The following is an 8,863-nucleotide window of genomic DNA, read 5'->3' on the forward strand; positions in this document are numbered from 1 at the left end:
TTTGGTATTATAGAGGGGCCCTTACTCTATATATTTACACCCTTAGATTAGTGGCCCAACAGCGTTTAACCCCTTATATTCCTCAGTTACTTATTCAAAATGCTGAAAATGTATATAGTTGGCAAGGTTGGCACCTGTTTTCCTGCCAATCCACAGTTTGGGCCAGGCTGGGTACAGTTGGGTGTTATAGAGGGGCCCTTACTCTATATATTTACACCCTTAGATTAGTGGCCCAACGGCGTTTAACCCCTTATATTCCTCAGTTACTTATTCAAAATGCTGAAAATGTATATAGTTGTCAAGGTTGGCACCTGTTTTCCTGCCAATCCACAGTTTGGGCCAGGCTGGGTACAGTTGGGTATTATGGAGGGGCCCTTACTCTATATATTTACACCCTTAGATTAGTGGCCCAACAGCGTTTAACCCCTTATATTCCTCAGTTACTTATTCAAAATGCTGAAAATGTATATAGTTGGCAAGGTTGGCACCTGTTTTCTTGCCAATCCACAGTTTTGGCCAGGCTGGATACAAATGGGTATTATGGAGGGGTCCTTACTCTTTGTATTTCTACCCTTAGATCAGTGGCCCAACAGCATTTAACCCCTTAAAATCACCACTTATTCAAAATACTGAAAATGTATATAGTTGGCAAGGTTGGCACCTGTTTTCCTGCCAATCCACAGTTTGGGCCAGGCTGGATACAGTTGGGTGTTATGGAGGGGCCCCTACTCTCTATATTTTAACCCTTTGATTAGTGGCCCAACGGCGTTTAACCCCTTAAATTCCTCAGTTACTTATTCAAAATGCTGAAAATGTATATAGTTGGCAAGGTTGGCACCTGTTTTCCTGCCAATCCACAGTTTGGGCCAGGCTGGGTACAGTTGGGTGTTATGGAGGGGTCCTTACTCTTTATATTTCCACCCTTAGATTAGTGGCCCAACAGCGTTTAACCCCTTAAAATCACCAGTTACTTATTCTAAATGCATATTTTTTCATCCATTTTTCACTATCGTTTTTTTCAGTAAAAACACCAATAATGTAGATTTTTTTTTATTAATCTGATTGTTCACAAATAATATTTAACATTTATGTAGAAAAAAACAGATTTACTGCAGAGGAATAAGGGGAAAAAGGTTTATTTGTCATAGTAATGTATAAGAAACTGCCGAATAAGAAACCAACTTCAGCCTCGTGAAACTGAAAACCTGGAAAGCGAAGAAAGCGGGAAATCTCTACAGAGAGGCTGGGAGTTGTAGTCCTCTCCTACCTCCTCCTGTAATGTCCTCTGATATCACATAATAACAGGCTGGACATGCTGGGAGTTGTAGTCCTCTCCTCTTCTTACTCCTCTGCAGTCAGTGGTCTCCTCCTCCATCTCTCTGTTGGGGGCAGTGATCTTCTCCGCTCTCACAGCTCGGCCATTAGTGGAGGTCCGCTCCTCTCTCTGCAGTCGGTGGTCTCCTCCTCCATCTCTCTGTTGGAGCCAGTGCTCTTCTCCGCTCTCACAGCTCAGCCATTAGTGGAGGTCCGCTCCGCTCTGCAGTCGGTGGTCTCCTCCTCCATCTCTCTGTTGGGGGCAGTGCTCTTCTCCGCTCTCACAGCTCGGCCATTAGTGGAGGTCCGCTCCTCTCTGCAGTCGGTGGTCTCCTCCTCCATCTTTCTGTTGGGGGCAGTGCTCTTCTCCGCTCTCATAGCTCGGCCATTAGTGGAGGTCCGCTCCTCTCTGCAGTCGGTGGTCTCCTCCTCCATCTCTCTGTTGGGGGCAGTACTCTTCTCCGCTCTCATAGCTCGGCCATTAGTGGAGGTCCGCTCCTCTCTGCAGTCGGTGGTCTCCTCCTCCATCTTTCTGTTGGGGGCAGTGCTCTTCTCCGCTCTCATAGCTCGGCCATTAGTGGAGGTCCGCTCCTCTCTCTGCAGTCGGTGGTCTCCTCCTCCATCTCTCTGTTGGGGGCAGTGCTGTTCTCCGCTCTCACAGCTCGGCCATTAGTGGAGGTCTGCTCATCTCTCTGCAGTCGGTGGTCTCCTCCTCCATCTCTCTGTTGGGGGCAGTACTCTTCTCCGCTCTCATAGCTCGGCCATTAGTGGAGGTCCGCTCCTCTCTCTGCAGTCGGTGGTCTCCTCCTCCATCTCTCTGTTGGAAGCAGTGCTCTTCTCCACTCTCATAGCTCGGCCATTAGTGGAGTTCCGCTCCTCTCTCTGCAGTCGGTGGTCTCCTCCTCCATCTCTCTGTTGGGGGCAGTGCTCTTCTCTGCTCTCACAGCTCGGCCATTAGTGGAGGTCCGCTTCTCTCTCTGCAGTCGGTGGTCTCCTCCTCCATCTTTCTGTTGGGGGCAGTGCTCTTCTCCGCTCTCATAGCTCGGCCATTAGTGGAGGTCCGCTCCTCTCTCTGCAGTCGGTGGTCTCCTCCTCCATCTCTCTGTTGGCAATAGAAACCTATCTTGGCCCAAGTTAAACTAATACTTCACTTTTATTAAACAAGTCATTAAAAAGTGTCACTGATGATTGTGATTCACATCTGAAGGGATGTGATTAACCTTGCCCAGGTTGGTCCTGTATTTATGGATCTCTCTGTTGGGGACACTGCTCTTCTCCACTCTCACAGCTCGGCCATTAGTGGAGGTCCGCTCCTCCCTCTGCAGTCGGTGGTCTCCTCCTCCATCTCTCTGTTGGAAGCAGTGCTCTTCTCCACTCTCATAGCTCGGCCATTAGTGGAGGTCCGCTCCTCTCTCTGCAGTCGGTGGTCTCCTCCTCCATCTCTCTGTTGGGGACAGTGCTCTTCTCTGCTCTCACAGCTCGGCCATTAGTGGAAGTCCGCTCCTCCCTCTGCAGTCGGTGGTCTCCTCCTCCATCTCTCTGTTGGGGACAGTGCTCTTCTCTGCTCTCACAGCTCGGCCATTAGTGGAAGTCCGCTCCTCCCTCTGCAGTCGGTGGTCTCCTCCTCCATCTCTCTGTTGAAAGCAGTGCTCTTCTCCACTCTCATAGCTCAGCCATTAGTGGAGTTCCGCTCCTCTCTCTGCAGTCGGTGGTCTCCTCCTCCATCTCTCTGTTGGGGGCAGTGCTCTTCTCTGCTCTCACAACTCGGCCATTAGTGGAGGTCCGCTTCTCTCTCTGCAGTCGGTGGTCTCCTCCTCCATCTTTCTGTTGGGGGCAGTGCTCTTCTCCGCTCTCATAGCTCGGCCATTAGTGGAGGTCCACTCCTCTCTCTGCAGTTGGTGGTCTCCTCCTCCATCTCTCTGTTGGGGGCAGTGCTCTTCTCCGCTCTTACAGCTCACACATTAGTGGAGGTCCGCACCTCTCTCTGCAGTCGGTGGTCTCCTCCTCTATATCTCTGTTGAGGGCAGTACTCTTCTCCTCTCTCACAGCTCGGCCATTAGTGGAGGTCTGCTCCTCTCTCTGCAGTCGGTGGTCTCCTTCTCCATCTCTCTGTTGGGGGCAATGCTCTTCTCCGCTCTCACAGCTCGGCCATTAGTGGAGGTCCGCTCCTCTCTCTGCAGTCGGTAATCTCCTCCTCCATCTCTCTGTTGGGGGCAGTGCTCTTCTCCGCTCTCACAGCTCGACCATTAGTGGAGGTCCGCTCCTCTCTCTGCAGTCGGTGGTCTCCTCCTCCATCTCTCTGTTGGGGGCAGTGCTCTTCTCTGCTCTCACAGCTCGGCCATTAGTGGAGGTCCGCTCCTCTCTCTGCAGTCAGTGGTCTGCTCCTCCATCTCTCTGTTGGGGCAGTGCTCTTCTCTGCTCTCACAGCTCGGCCATTAGTGGAGGTCCGGTCCTCTCTCTGCAGTTGGTGGTCTCCTCCTCCATCTCTGTGTTGGGGCAGTGCTCTTCTCCACTCTCACATCTCGACCATTAATAGAGGTCCGCTCCTCTCTCTGCTGTAGATCCAGCTCCTGATTGGTTGGATTCTCTTCCAGGATCTCTGGCTCCTGCGCTAGCTGCTGGTTATAGGGGGAGCTCGGTGCTGGGACTGCAGTAATCCTTCTATAAATGTAAAAACACAAATGCAATCGCACTCTGCAACCAGCACTCTGCCCTGCCTCTATTTCTGATGTTGAATGAGGCATTGGTGTACATTTTGGCCAAAGCGTAATAAGCCACTCACCACATCAAGGTCGCCTCCATGAGTGGTCCCTAACACTAGTTCCTACCTGTTATGGGCCACGACAGCCACACAAAGTTGCTGTCTTCTTCCTGGCCTGGTTTGCTTCTAGTGTCATCTTTTCTATTCCAGTCCTCGCTTTTCCGTCTTTTCTTCTTTTTTCACTAACTCTTCCACTCCGGCACTGCTAGGAGGACGATGCCGCCTCCCAAGCACTGGAAATAACAGTAGAAGCCCCAATAAAAAGACACCTCCTCCTACCTACTTCAGTTGTTGCTTCCTGTCCCTCAGGACACGTGGAAGCCTCTGCCAGTGCTCTGGCTTGGATTTGCTCAGCCTGGACCATTCCCCTTCTTGGGAGGGCTGAGTTGTGGACAGAGGCTCCAGTGGCCTCCCCTTCTCTGTCCCTTGGAGTAAGCCCTGCTATAGGTATCCCAGGCTGTGTGCTGTGCGGGCACGAGAGATCAGCGCTGCTTGTGGCTCTGCAGATTGGAATCCTCTGTGGGCAGGAGGAGTCCCGTGACACGCTGAGCCCCTTCACTTCCGCCAACAGTTGGGCGAAGCTAAGTGACACACTTCTGGTATTGCGCTGGCATCATGTGTGACTTGCGTTGGCCAGCCGAAAGCGGGGCGGACACAGCCAGTTGGAGCACATGGACACCAGTAAAGCATGCTGCCAGGAAGTTAAAATGGATTCCTCAGCTGTAGGACAGCTGATGCTGGAGACGTTCCACACCGATATGCAGATCCCTCAAAATATTGGAAAGTGAAGCAGGCCTCAAATTTCCTAGTCGACGCTTCTGCAGACCTGGTAAAACTTTTGGCCAGATCCACTGCTCTATCAAATGCCACCCGTAGAGCAATCTGGTTGAGGTCTTGGTCAGGTGATGCAGGCTCAAAGAGTAGTCTCTGCTCTATACCCTGTGAGGGAGATAGGCTCTCTGGGTCTGCACTAAACAATATATTGGATAAGGGCTTGGACAAGAAAAAAGGTTTTCCGTCTGAGTACCAATTCTATCAGCAAAGAAAATGTTTTCGTTCCCAATATAGAAACAGAGGAACAAAAAAAGGGATTTCTCTGGAAGAAAGCAGTCTTCTAGAGGAAGAAGGGTTCTATTTAACCCTGACTCCTCTACCCAAAAAACTTAATGATGCCATAAGTATGGTGGGAGGCAGGCTCACAAATTTCCATCAGGCCTGAGATTCTATAGAAGCCTCCTCCTGGTCCTAGACCAGATTCTCTCTGGTCACAGCATAGAATTTCATCCTCCTCTCCAAACAAAAGGTTTATGATAAACAAGACTATGTCACATTCCCTCAAGCAGATAGCTCTAGAGTCAGAGGTAGTGACCCTCTATTGTATTTATATCATTGGTGGCACAGTGTGCGGCCTCCCCTCTCCCCCCCCCCCCGATCATTGGTGGCAGCGGAGAGTTCCAATCGGAGTCCCAGTTTAATCGCTGGGGCTCTGATCGGTTACCATGGCAACCAGGACGCTACTGCAGTCCCCTGGTTGCCATAATTACTAAGCAATATTAGAAGCATCATACTTACCTGCTGGCTGCTGCGATGTCTGTGACCGGCCGGGAGCTCCTCCTACTGGTAAGTGACAGGTCTGTGCGGCGCATTGCTTAATGATATGTCACTTACCAGTAGAAGGAGCTCCCGGCCAGACACAGACAGCGCAGCAGGTAAGTAACCATGGCAACCAGGATTGCAGTAGCGTCCTGGTTGCCATGGTTACCGATCGGAGCCCCAGCAATTAAACTGGGACTCCGATCGGAACTCTCCGCTGCCACCAATGATGGGGGGGAGGGGAGGCCGCACTGGCCACCAATGAAATTAATACAATGGAGGGAGGGAAGGGGGCCGGGGGGGGGCGGCGCACTGGCCACCAATGAAATTAAAACTGGGGAGGGAGGGGAGTCTGCCCCCTGCTGCCTGGCAGCCCCTGATCTCTTACAGGGGGCTATGATACGCACAATTAACCCCTCGGGGGCAGCACCTGAGGGGTTAATTGTACGGATCACAGCCCCCTGTAAGAGATCGGGTGCTCCCTGGCAACAGGTGTCAGTCATGTACACAGTTCGTAGGATATTCACACTTGAAGTGTCCCCATCACTATGGGAACGCCTCTGTGTTAGTGAAAACTCAGATCTGACAGTATATTCTAAGTGAAAACTCAGCTCTGAAAAAGCTTTTATGCAGACGGATCTTCGGATCCGTCTGTATGAAAGTAACCTACGGCCAGGGATCACGGACGCGGATGCCAATCTTGTGTGCATCCGTGTTCTTTCACGGACCCATTGACTTGAATGGGTCCGTGAACCGTTGTCCGTCAAAAAAATAAGACAGGTCATATTTTTTTGACGGACAGGAAACACGGATCACGGCCTCGGGTGCAAAACTGTGCATTTTCCGAGTTTTCAATGGACCCATTAAAAGTCAATGGGTCCGCAGAAAATCACGGAAAACGGAACAACGGCCACGGGTGCACACAACGGTCTTGTGCATGAGGCCTAACCCGAACTTCAGTGAAGAAGTCCGGGTTCGGGTCTGGGTAGCACATTCAGTTTTTTCTCACGCGTGTGCAAAGCGCATTGCACTCGCGCGGAAAAAAAAATGAACATCAGAACGCAATAGCAGTTAAAACTGACTGCAGTTGCATGCCTACTCGCACGGGTTTCCCCCAATGCACACGCGACTCATCCGGAGAAAATCTGGGACGCCCGTGTGAAAGAGGCCTAAGGGTACTGGTTCTAAGACCCTTATCGAAGCCTGCCTGCAAAAATTCTAACACTAGACCCACATCTAATTGCTTCTGTGGATCCCATCTGTTACCTGCAAAGGACAGAAAGGTGTTCCGTGTCTGTACATAAGTTCTGGAGATCTGTTTCCTACCATGAAGTAAAGTAGATATGACAGCATCGGTAAGGCCTCTTTGTTTAAATAAGAGCCGTTCAACCTCCAGGCAGTTAGATAAAGTTGTAGAACATTGGGGTGGAAGGCCATACCCACATGGAGAAGGTCTGGTATGGACGGCAGAATCCAGTATTCCCCTGCTGACAAACAGTGGAGCAGGAGGAGCCAAGTTTTTGAGCAGTATACAGTACAGACCAAAAGTTTGGACGCACCTTCTCATTCAAAGAGTTTTCTTTATTTTCAGGACTATGAAAATTGTAGATTCACACTGAAGGCATCAAAACTATGAATTAACACATGTGGAATTATATACATAACAAAAAAGTGTGAAACAACTGAAAATATGTAATATTCTAGGTTCCTCAAAATAGCCACCTTTTGCTTTGATTACTGCTTTGCACACTCTTGGCATTCTCTTGATGAGCTTCATGAGGTAGTCACCTGAAATGGTCTTCCAACAGTCTTGAAGGAGTTCCCAGAGATGCTTAGCACTTGTTGGCCCTTTTGCCTTCACTCTGCAGTCCAGCTCACCCCAAACCCTCTCGATTGGGTTCAGGTCCGGTGACTGTGGAGGCCAGGTCATCTGGCGCAGCACCCCATCACTCTCCTTCATGGTCAAATAGCCCTTACTTTCAAAGTTTTCCCAATTTTTCGGCTGACTGACTGACCTTCATTTCTTAAAGTAATGATGGCCACTCGTTTTTCTTTACTTAGTTGCTTTTTTCTTGCCATAATACAAATTCTAACAGTCTATTCAGTAGGACTATCAGCTGTGTATCCACCTGACTTCTCCTCAACGCAACTGATGGTCCCAACCCCATTTATAAGGCAAGAAATCCCACTTATTAAACCTGACAGGGCACACCTGTGAAGTGAAGACCATTTCAGGTGACTACCTCTTGAAGCTCATCAAGAGAATGCCAAGAGTGTGCAAAGCAGTAATCAAAGCAAAAGGTGGCTACTTTAACCACTTCAACCCCGCTAGCTGAAACCCCCTTAATGACCAGGCCACTTTTTACACTTCTGCACTACACTACTTTCACAGTTTATTGCTCGGTCATGCAACTTACCACCCAAATGAAATTTACCTCCTTTTCTTCTCACTAATAGAGCTTTCATTTGGTGGTATTTCATTGCTGCTGACATTTTTACTTTTTTTGTTATTACCGATTTTTTTGCAAATAAATGACATTTTTCACTTTCTGTTGTAAAATTTTGCAAAAAAAACGACATCCATATATAAATTTTTCGCTAAATTTATTGTTCTACATGTCTTTGATAAAAAAAAATGTTTGAGTAAAAAAAAAAAAAATGGTTTGGGTAAAAGTTATAGCATTTACAAACTATGGTACAAAAATGTGAATTTCCGCATTTTGAAGCAGCTCTGACTTTCTGAGCACCTGTCATGTTTCCTGAGGTTCTACAATGCCCAGACAGTACAAACACCCCACAAATGACCCCATTTCAGAAAGTAGACACCCTAAGGTATTCGCTGATGGGCATAGTGAGTTCATAGAACTTTTTATTTTTTGTCACAAGTTAGCGGAAAATGATGATTTTTTTTCTTTTTTTTCTTACAAAGTCTCATATTCCACTAACTTGTGACAAAAAATAAAAACTTCCATGAACTCACTATGCCCATCACGAAATACCTTGGGGTGTCTTCTTTCCAAAATGGGGTTACATGTGGGGTAGTTATACTGCCCTGGCATTTTAGGGGCCCAAATGCGTGCAAAGTAGTTCGAAATCAAAATCTGTAAAAAATGGCCTGTGAAATCCGAAAGGTGCTCTTTGGAATGTGGGCCCCTTTGCCCACCTAAGCTGCAAAAAAGTGTCACATGTGGTATC

The sequence above is a fragment of the Bufo gargarizans genome, unplaced genomic scaffold (genome assembly GCF_014858855.1).
Source record: "Bufo gargarizans isolate SCDJY-AF-19 unplaced genomic scaffold, ASM1485885v1 original_scaffold_1696_pilon, whole genome shotgun sequence".
Classification (NCBI taxonomy): Eukaryota; Metazoa; Chordata; class Amphibia; order Anura; family Bufonidae; genus Bufo; species Bufo gargarizans.